An 11,585-nucleotide genomic window follows, 5' to 3' on the forward strand; every position below is an offset into this window, starting at 1 on the left:
AAAATCCGAAAAAAAATCCGAAAAAAATCAGAAAAAAAAGATTTCAAAAAAAAATCTAAGAAAAAAATGGCCGGTGGCGGTAGTATTTACGAGTTACGGAGTTGGATGTATTTGCACAAAGATTCCGACGGGAGGGTGACGAACGCATTTCTGAGCGGGCTAGAGACATTCATGCACCAGGCGGGCTGTACACCGATCACACAGGAAAGCGGTAAGATGTTATGTCCCTGTCGGAAATGCAAGAATTCAAAATTTGCACGTAGTGAAACTGTATGGAAGCATTTAGTAAACAGAGGATTTACACCACAGTACTACATTTGGTATCAACATGGAGAGGGTTATGGGGGAAATGAAGCTAGTAGTAGTAATAATAATTTTGAGGATGGTCATCATAGTGAAGAACCGAATCATTTGCATAATGAATATAATTATCATCAAGATCATGAGCAGATGGTAGATCATGATAGGGTTCAAGATATGATTAGTGATGCATTTTTAGAAACAACTACAACAATAGCTGATGGAACTGGAAATGTAGAAGAACCTAATTTGGATGCAAAAAGGTTTTATGAAATGCTAGATGCTGCAAATCAACCAATCTACACTGGTTGTAGAGAAGGTCTCTCTAAATTGTCTCTAGCAGCTAGGATGATGAATATTAAAACGGATCATAATTTACCTGAGAATTGCATGGATGCATGGGCGGAGTTGTTTAAAGAGTATTTGCCAGAAGACAACGTGTCTGCTGAATCTTATTATGAGATTCAGAAATTGGTTTATAGTCTTGGGTTGCCTTCGGAGATGATTGATGTTTGCATCGACAACTGCATGATCTACTGGAAAGAAGATGACAAGTTAGAAGAGTGTCGATTCTGCAAAAAACCACGATTCAAACCGCAAGGCCGTGGGAGGAATAGGGTACCGTACCAAAGGATGTGGTACCTACCAATTACAGACAGATTGAAAAGATTATATCAATCTGAGAGGACTGCTGCATCGATGAGGTGGCATGCGGAACATGTCCAGAGAGATGGTGAGGTTGCACATCCATCAGACGCAAGAGCGTGGAAACATTTCAACAAGGTACACGCAGATTTTGCTACAAATATTCGGAATGTCTATCTTGGGTTATGCACCGATGGATTTAGTCCATTTGGAATGTCTGGTAGACAATATTCTTTGTGGCCAGTCATTCTTACGCCGTACAATTTACCGCCGGATATGTGCATGGAACAAGAATTTCTATTTTTGACCATATTAATCCCTGGGCCGAAGCATCCAAAACGGTCTCTTGATGTTTTTCTTCAACCGTTGATAGAAGAGCTAAAGCAATTGTGGTCAGAAGGGGTGAGGACGTACGATTGTTCCTTGAAAAACAATTTTACGATGCGAGCAGTTCTGCTGTGGACGATAAGTGATTTCCCTGCTTATGGGATGTTGTCTGGCTGGACAACACATGGAAGATTATCTTGTCCATATTGTCTTGGATCGACGGATGCTTTTCAACTGAAGAATGGTAGGAAGAGTTGTTGGTTTGACTGTCATCGTCGCTTTCTTCCACTTGCCCATCCGTACAGAAGAAATAAGACATTGTTTCGGCACAAAAAAATTGTCAGAGACGGTCCTCCTCCATATCTCACCGGCCAGCAGATCGAAGCAGACATTGATTATTACGGAGCTCAGGAAACAGTTAAAGTTGGAGGAAATTGGCATGTTCCTGGAAATATGCCTGATGGATATGGTGTGTCTCACAATTGGCATAAGAAGAGTATATTTTGGGAGCTACCCTATTGGAAGGATCTTCTCTTACGCCACAATCTGGATGTCATGCATATTGAGAAGAACTTTTTTGAGAACATCATGAATACATTACTTAACGTCCCTGGGAAGACAAAAGATAACAAAAAGTCAAGGATGGACTTACCTGATATTTGCTCAAGAAGTGAGTTACATATCAAGAGCAATGGAAACGTTCCTGTTCCCATCTTCCGGTTGTCATCAGAAGCCAAAACAACCTTGTTTGACTGGGTTGCATCAGAAGTTAAGTTTCCTGATGGTTATGTTTCAAATCTGTCAAGATGTGTTGAACGAGGTCAAAAGTTCTCCGGAATGAAGAGTCATGATTGTCATGTGTTTATGCAACGACTACTTCCATTTGCTTTTACCGAGTTCCTTCCAGCAAATGTCCATGAAGCACTTGCAGGTAATTATAAAACGTTAATATATATACATATGTTATGATTATTAATTTGATTACTTTTGCAATATACAGCCATCGGCGCTTTTTTCAGAGATCTCAGCACACGTACGTTCAAGGAAGAAGTCATCGAACAACTTCATCATAACATTCAGATCATATTGTGCAACCTGGAGAAGATATTTCCTCCTTCATTTTTTGACGTCATGGAGCATCTAGTTGTCCACCTACCGTATGAAGCATTGCTTCGTGGACCTGTTCACAACGGATGGATGTATCCGTATGAGCGACAGATGAAACATTTGAAGGGGAAAGCAAGAAATCTTGCAAAGGTGGAAGGTTCAATAGTTGCGGGAAGTTTGACAGCCGAAACATCTAACTTCACATCATACTACTTTGCTCCAACTGTTCGTACGAGGAAAAGAGTTCCTAGAAGATATGATGATGGTGGAGTACCGACATCATATCCAATTGATGGTGTTCCTGACATTTTCTGCGAAATTGCACGGTTTGGTGGTAAAACGAAAGAAGTATGGTGGTCATGTGAAGAGGATAAACATAGTGCCCACACTTATATTCTGCTCAACTGCGAGGATGCAGTGACCCGTTACTTTGAAAGGTAAATATTTTTGTGAATGTTAATTATATGAATTGCAGTTAATTATGTATGACTTGATTATTTGTTTAATTTGCAGCATGTTTGTATCTCAAGTTGAAGAAGCAATACCAGGAATATCTGCAACTGATGTGGACACACGTAAAGATAAGCACTTTGTCAAGTGGTTAAAATCACAGGTACGTAATATATCTCATACATTGATTAATTAAGTAAGTGTTTTGATACTTCAATATTAATTAAGAATAACTGCTTTTTGCAGGTTGATTATGACGATCCTTATTATCCCGTATGGTTTCACGAATTGGTTCAAGGTCCAGTTGCAAAGGTCACCACATCACCTATGTATTTCACACGAGGATTTACCTTTCACACATACGAGTATGGGAGACATCGGGCAACGAGTAACTACGGAATATGTGTGAAAGGTGAAACGGACTTTTACGGGATCTTGCAGGAGATTATTGAAGTGGAATTTCCGGGGTTATTGAAGCTAAAATGCGTCCTCTTCAAATGTGAATGGTTCGATCCTGTTGTGAACCGAGGGATTCGGTATAACAAATTTGGTGTTGTGGATGTCAATTTTGGGAGAAGATACAACAAATTTGAGCCTTTCATTTTAGCTTCACAAGCCGAGCAAGTAAGCTTCCTTCCTTATCCTCGGCTTCGAACTTCCGGGATAAACTGGTTAGCTGCTATCAAAATTACACCTCGTGGACGCATTGTCGCTGGAGAAGAACCGCCCTTGCAAGAAGAAGACGCTATCAATGAAGTTGAGGTACCAGAACAACCAACTGATGAAATCCTTTTGATCGACCCGCAAAACTTTCAATATGAAGATATTCCCGAAGATGCGACAGATGAAGCACGTGAAGACGAGTTCGAGAGAAGCGACGATGATGATTGTAATGATAGTGATGAGAACGAAAACGATTTAGAGTGATGTAATATTGATGAGAACGAAAACGATTTAGAGTGATGTAATATATGTCTCTGATGTTGTATTTCTCTATTGTAACGTATGTTTAAAGAAATATTGTTTTTTTACCATCCTAATGTATGTGTAACAAATGTTGTTTTATATAATATGTATTTGTGTTAATTTTAAAAAAATTATTTGGAGTTTTAGGGTTTTAGAGTTTAAGTTGGAGAAAGAGCACAAAGTAGTAGAGAAGAAGATATATGATGTTAGATGATATGTGACTTTGGGGTTTAGGGATTTCATTCTCGGTGTTTAGGGTTAAGCGTCGTAAAATCGTCGTAAATGTTTATCTATTCCACGTAATTTCGTCGTAAATGGAAAAACGCGGGCCTGGTAACTTCGTCGTAAACGTGGTCCTTGTAAATTCGTCGTAAACCGATGTTTCGACGTAATTTCGTCGTAAATCGAAAAACGCGGGCCTGGTAACTTCGTCGTAAATGAAAAAACGCGGGCCTGGTAACTTCGTCGTAATGTTACGTCGCGTTTACGACGAAACATTTTCTATATATTGGGACGCCGAGACGAGGCTGCCTCGTCCATTCCTCCCAAACTCCTCTCCTCTCCCTAAGGTACATTCTCTTCCCTCCTTTTTTTTTTTTTTTTTTTAAGTTAGTTTAGGTTATTAATTAGTTAGGTAATTAGTTTAGGTGATTATTTAGATAATTAGTTTAGGTGATTAGTTAGATGACGGAATCCTATAGTTTAGGTGATTAGTTAGGTAACGGAATAATTTTTTAATTATGTCGTCATAATTGATTAAATTTATTTAATTTTTTTTAGATGGCTCCTAGAAGGAAACCAGCAGCACCTACTTATGCCCAGTTGTTTGGCGATGGTTCCGGTACATCTTCTTCCGGTCCATCGTCTTCCGATGCAGTTCCAGACTCTCAGACTTCTCAGAGAGTTTTTTCGAGTCCTCCTCTTCCACCGCAGATGCCTCCACCTCCTCCTCCAGCGGCTGCACCTGAGCCTGTCCCAGAAGGTGCAGTTCATCCGGATTTGCGTGTGCCTTCATATGCTCCCTTCGCGAGATATACGGTGGAGGATTTGCTTGCCCAGCCTGGACGGGAGGGTTTGGATGTTCTAGACCCCGATAGACCCCGAGGAACTTATTGGTAAGTTATTAATTTTTATTACTTTAAAATTTAATTAATTTTTATTTTGTAACGGTTAAATTGTTTTTTTTCAGGTTTGGGGCTAACAACCGTGTTAGCCGGAGCGTTTCGGCGATGATTAAGGGTTACTACGACGGGGCATACCCGAACTGGAGCAAGACACCAAATCACGTTAAGATCACGTGGTTTAAATGTTTTGCGGTAAGATTTTTAAATTTAATTAAATTTTCACTTTTAAACATATATATATATTTTTAATATTTATTATTAATTGTAATTTTTCAAAAATTTTATGTTTCAGCAAAAGTGGCATTGGTCTTTGGGAATCACCGAGAGGGTGAAGGCGGAATTCGTTGCAAAGGCAAAGATACGCCTCTGCAACACAGTCTCTGATTGGAAGGACAAGTGGGAGATCTACGGGTATGAGGGAAAGCCCACTGAGCTCACGACGGATGTGTGGGATGGCCTCATCGCCTATTGGGAGCACCCCTCTTCGATCAGAAAGGTCAATTCGTGCTCGGCTTCTCGAAGGACGAAGGATAAAGATGGTCATTTGCCCATGCTTCACAGAACCGGACAAAAACCTCATGCAGGAGTCCGTCTAGAAGCTGTAAGTTTTTTTTTAAATATATATTTTAAAATATTCAATTAATATAATTTATAATATTTAATTTAATTTTTTTTTGTAGTTCGAGAAGACGGGAGTCTTACCTTCTCTGTCTGACCTATTCAAAGATGACTCACGCCACATCCGACGGAGTTTTTGTGGATCCTGCATCTGAGAAACTCTTCCAAACAGTGGCTGGTCGGATTGAAGAACGGGAGACGCAACTAACCCAGGAGTCTCCCGATGGATTACCAGTCACATTGTCCACCCAAGAGGTCGACAGAATCTTCGAAGAGGTAACTTAAAATTTTAGTTTACATTATTTTAAATATTTTAACATAATTAACTATATTAATATATGTTTTGATTTTATAGGTGGCTCCAAAAAAGAAGGGACGGATAGTCGGTATAGGCTCTGTTAACGAAGTTGCAAGGGCAACTTCGTCATACACTTCGAGACGGGATGAAGAGACGCTCAGATGAAGGCTCAAATGGATAGCCAGAAGGCTCAAATGGATAGCCAGCAGGTTCGTTTAGACTCTCTTGAGGATTTGCTAGACGTGATGGCCGTGGGAAACCCGGTTATGCAGAGAATGTTGAGTGAGAGACGAGCCGCTCTTGGAATGCCACCACGAGATCCCCAAGAGTCCGATCCAACCCGTCAACAGCCGAGCAACCCCACCAACTACTTTGACAATATGTAGTTTTTTTTTCTGTTTGTATTATGAATTTAAATATTATTGTATGACTTTTTAAAATATGTTTTCCAATTTCATAATTTGTTTTAAAATTTAAATTATTTTAAATTCTGAATATTAAATATAAATTAAAATCTATTATATACTAATTAATAATAATATAATAAGAAACGATGTAAACTCCTCGTAAACATTACATGGAGTTTACATCGAATGTTTACGAATGATTAACATCGAAATATTTACGAGTATTTTACATCGAAATGTTTACGAGTGATTTACAACGAAAGTATTTACGTGTGCTTTACATCGAAATAATTACGTGGGCTTTACGACGAAGTCTTACGTGGCGTTTACGACGAATCTTTTCCCTGCGCTTTACGAGGAATATATTTCGTCGTAAACGTAACGAGTCGTTTACGACGAAACCTCCGTTACGACGGACGTTTAACAACGAAACGTCTTTCGACGTTAATTCGTCGTAACACCCCGTTTACGACGAATTTACAACGAATACTGCCCTAGTAAAAAATATGTTTTCTTGTAGTGGTAATGCGATGATATTCATTGAAATTTGTAGAAATCTTTTCATGGTGGACATGTGTTTTGTTTATAGTTGACCTATTGTGTTTACTCATTTCAGGCGCTTCAAGTTGGTATCGCTATTATAGTCATGTTCGCTACCAAGCTGAACGATTATAATATCAATTGCTTTTGATTTCATGTTTTTTTTTACCATTTTTGCCATTAAATCAAGTCTAGAGGGTTTACTCCTTTTTGTTAATCACAGAAACCTCAACGTTCATTTTTTTGAAATGATATTTACATTCTTAGCAAAAAAAAAAGAAGAAGTGTTTTTGTTTCTTTGTGGTGAGCATAAATTTGGGAAATAATTGATATTGGTGTAGCACATAATAGTTTTGGGGCTTTAAATTGAAGTATTAGCCTAAGATAATAAGTAATTAACTATGCATCAAATAAAGTAGATGAATTTAATCATTTGCTTATAGAGATAACATTGCTTATAACCGTTTGATCTAGTTCGTTTGAGCTCGAATAAAATAAAAAGAGGTTTTTCGCAAATAGTAAAAGGATTTAGCACGAAAAGAGTAAAGATCCCTACATAACGAAACAAATATCGTCAATATGTCAAGGACTCGTGCATATAAAGGTGATAGCCAAAAACAAACACAAACAAAGAGGCAGCAGAACAAACTTTGTGACGTTTTAATAAAACGTCGCGACATGAAGGCAACGTTAGATCGTCTTAGAAAAATTACACAACCTAGAGGTCTTGTTGGTGTCGTACCACCGACCACAACCAAGAAAAACAGTCGGTATTCTCAGAGCTAGATAAGCTTCATGAAGAAAGCAAAATAAGGTAACTGCAGTTATGTCCACCAGTTGCAGTGTTGCTTTCTTATTTCGCTCCCGTATTTTTTCCAACGGCTCCATGGCCGCGTTTGTCTCCTCCACCCTCATAGTCAGGTTTTGATTTAATTCATGCACATGTTCAATACGTCTATAATAATGGACCAAAGTAAATTAGACCTTGGAGATAGTATATCTATATTACTAACAGAAGGGGAGAACGTATCACCGTATCAATTACAGACTTGTCCATATCCTTCAAAAATATCGCATGAGCCTGGAAATATTAGAACCACACCAAAGGAGAGATGGTTATTGCATGCTTTGTTAGGTTGCTGCTTCATTTTCTATTAAAGATGCAAGTTAGAGATGGCACAATGCCAACAGATACCTCAGCAGGGCCTCTTATGGATAGAATAGAAGATTCAATGAGACGATGGTAACCTTACTCATGACCAATCAACTGAGGATAGCGTAAGCTCAGTGACCAGCTTGGGGATTTTAAAATAAATTGAAATTACAGAAAATATTTAGCAGTATTGAATTATACATGTGAAGACCATCTATATATTTTAAAAACATATTGATTTACGGAATTGTAAACCATATATTGAAATTTTAATCCAATAAGGTGAGAAACCGTTTTTATCAACACCTCACTTGGTAAATCAAATCTGGATTCGTGATACGCTGAAGTTTCTTGCCCAAGCGAGATTAGGAAAGGGGTTCACCTCCAATGAATTTGGAGTTGATGTTAGTTGCAACGATGACTTTGGATTCCACAACTTTCTTATTTCTTGTTAAGAAGGATTTGCCAGTCCATGAGACAATCGATGACTTCCCTGCAAAGTTGTGAAAATGCATGATGGGCCATGGAAAGAGCTATTGAAACCAAAACAAAATTCATTATTCTTACACCTTCACCTTTTTTTTTTTCGTTAACTCCTCTACTTAACTTTGAATCATGCTGAATTTTTCAGCCTCACATGTAACCTAAGAGCTGGGACCATGATTTTTTCATTGAACATTTAATGTTGCTAAGCGTATTTGCTAAGATGAATTCTTGCAAACACGATGTCAAACACATACATGCTCTACTGAAATCATTGTGCAGATTGTTTACATAAAAAAAAAGAGAAATCATTGTGCAAATAAATATTAAGTTTCAGTTTATGGTTGAATATGAGTTTAATTCACGAAGCCGAACCTCTGCAAGTTTTTTTTCAAACTGTTAAAAATAAGACATAACATTGTGAAATCTGTGAGATTGTTAAAATTTAAGCAATGACCTTTTTTTTGGGCAAAAAATTTAAGCAATGTCCATTTCGTTTTTTTTTTGGGTTACTTAAAGGCAAGTTCGGTATATGAAGCAAAGCCACTTGGTTTCGAAACACTCCATAAACTTTTAGTTATATAAAATATATATCCAATTTTTTGATAAAACAAATCTTTAATATTCAATTGTAGTGTTGATGGATAATCAAATTCCTCTTTTTGAACTTGGAAGGTCATTTCTTTCTTTGTTAGTAACTTCCATTCACTTTTAATGATTTATGTATTTTCAACTATAATATGAATTGTTGGCGAAAAGCGACCAATCACCAAAGAAAGCTCTTGTCAGTAACATCCACAAAATTTACAATTGCTACCAGCACTGCTGTTAATATTCCAACTTTATATTTAGTTTCTTGCGGATTAACCGATTTTGGACAAATATTTGGTATTAAACTCGGAAGAAAAATATAATTATTTAAATAATAAGCAGATGAACATATTCCCAACTTGAGGTTTAGAGGTGTTCAGTGACGTACAAACTTCTATTATTCTTTCTTTTCTTTTCTTTTTTGATCAAAACAAACTTCTATTATTCTTGATAAGAACTTTGCGCTACAAATGTACTAAAGTACTATGCACAATCTCGTGAAGTTCATAAGGGAACAATGAGTTAGATCTTTGTTAGATGGTCTTGACATGATCAAAAGAAACGTATTGCACTTCTTGATCATCTCCTGGAACTTCCCTCTATCCAGATTCATGGCCATCTGATCCATAAAACCAAATTTTTATGATCAAAGTATTTCCTAAGATTAATTTATTTCTTGCGTACATTACAATATATGTAATGTCTATAGACTATAGCCATACCCTTTTTTCCAGCCAAGAACGGAAAGATGAATGGTAGGGGCTTGAATTCCTGCAACTCTTTGAAGATCAACCATGGCTTCACTCCTGGGTCAGATGATGCATCATTCCTGCTACAACTTGGTTTTTCGCCTTGACCACCCATGTAAACTCGACTGGTGTATTTTACGATTGTGAAAAGCCTAAGAACCAAAAACGTTACACATTAATCAGATCATTTCCAAAACATAACCAAAGATATATATAAGAATTAATCGAGATGCAAAATAAAAAATAACTACATCAGGATCACGGGTCAAACGAATATCAAAGAGCAGTAACATTAAGAGAGAGGGATCAAAAATCATGACAGAAACGGAACATCATATCTCGATTCCTCAGAATCTTAAGATTGACGTAGTGGGAAAGCCTGACGGAGAGTTAATGGCAATACTTTATGATTAGGATTGAATGAGGAAGAAAACGTTACAGGAGAGTAGAGCAATGAGATCGTCGTTGCTTATGTAGGGATTTGTTGAAACTAAGACGGCGAAGAAGGAGAATGGCGTGTATTGGGTGGAGTTGGGCCAAGTACATTAATAAGCTTAAGAGGACTTTGGGCTTTTTTGTTAATTGTTAACAGAAATAATTGGTTAGGTTTCTATTAACTTAAAAGACCCGACAAATGTGAAGAAACGGAATTTTCGCAGAACCTTGTTTTTGATGCCACGTGGCAGAAGAAGCCCTTATGATTTTGTTGACGTGGGCGCACGAAGAGAGAGACAAGTCTGTTTTATAGATAGGATTGTGAGGGTCCGGCCTGAGTTCCGCTATAGTGTCTCTCAAGAATATATATAATTCCATAAGCAGGCCCAGTAAAGGCCTAACTAAGTTAAATTATCTCTCTTTTTTTCTGTCAACGTTAAATTAAGCATGAGTGCTTTCAGTTTTACTAAGGTTTGGACAGATTTTGGAGTAGAAATCTGTTCTCGACATTTCTTTTCCTGGATAGAGGGTTTCTTTCATAGCACAAAATGTGACTGGTTGGTTTTGGTCGAATCCTACGTAGCGGCAAGCTACCATGAATCCATGATTGGTTTGAGGTCTTTTTGTTAATCAAAGAACCTTGTATATGAAAGAAAAACAAGAGTTCAATTTTACCAAGGCATCGCATTATTAAACCTTTTTCCAACTTTCACTTTACTACACAACCAAATGAAAAGCTCCATTTTACTATTTTCTGCAAAAAAAACCTCAATGGTTTTTTTTTTTTGCAATTTAACCTATGAAATCAAAAACTCACAAATTAATCCATCAAGTGCTCTAGTCAAACCGCAGTATAAACCATTCGTGTATTGATGATGTGGCAACCGTTTACTTTTTAAAATAAATCAAAATTACGTTGTTTTGGTACTAAAAATTTGAATTCTAAAGGATTCGAACCTTGCACCATCAAACAAATTAACAAGCTACCTAACCATTAGGTAAATCAGACATCTCTTATATATTAATTGAGAAACATTACAACTTTTTTTTGTAGTCACATGTCATCATTAAGATGATTCTTAAAATCATTAGAGAAATAGGTTGGGTCCATCTAATTATATAATAAGTTTTTTATTAAACTAACCATAAATTCATTATTAATGTTTTTTTATTATTTATTTAAATAAAAGTTACGGAATTGCCTAATGTAGCTAAAGTATATATGGCAATTAATGATTTTGAATAATAAAGATTTGATAAAAATTAATGTACCCGATCAGAGATTATCTATGTACCACGGACCCAAAATTCAAAGGCGGATAGTCTAGCACGAAGTGCTAGGAAGCAACCGTCTTTTTGTCGTTCACATGGATGCAGATCACCCGGTTTGGT

The 11,585-nt window shown here is 37.2% G+C and overlaps 1 long non-coding RNA gene across 2 annotated transcripts; it reads right to left on the minus strand.

Annotated features, from left to right (window-relative positions):
- Positions 1-9,302: 9,302 nt before the first annotated feature.
- LOC106386638 lies at positions 9,303-10,187 on the minus strand. 2 transcript variants are annotated; one of them, XR_002654816.2, is made up of 3 exons: positions 10,010-10,187; positions 9,732-9,910; positions 9,303-9,628 (listed from the first exon to the last, which is right to left on the minus strand). It is a non-coding gene; the product is annotated as an uncharacterized LOC106386638 (long non-coding RNA). The 2 variants fall into 2 exon arrangements; XR_007324037.1 differs by having other exon boundaries at positions 9,732-10,187.
- Positions 10,188-11,585: the final 1,398 nt, after the last annotated feature.

This window comes from Brassica napus, chromosome C5, assembly GCF_020379485.1.
Source record: "Brassica napus cultivar Da-Ae chromosome C5, Da-Ae, whole genome shotgun sequence".
NCBI lineage: Eukaryota > Viridiplantae > Streptophyta > Magnoliopsida > Brassicales > Brassicaceae > Brassica > Brassica napus.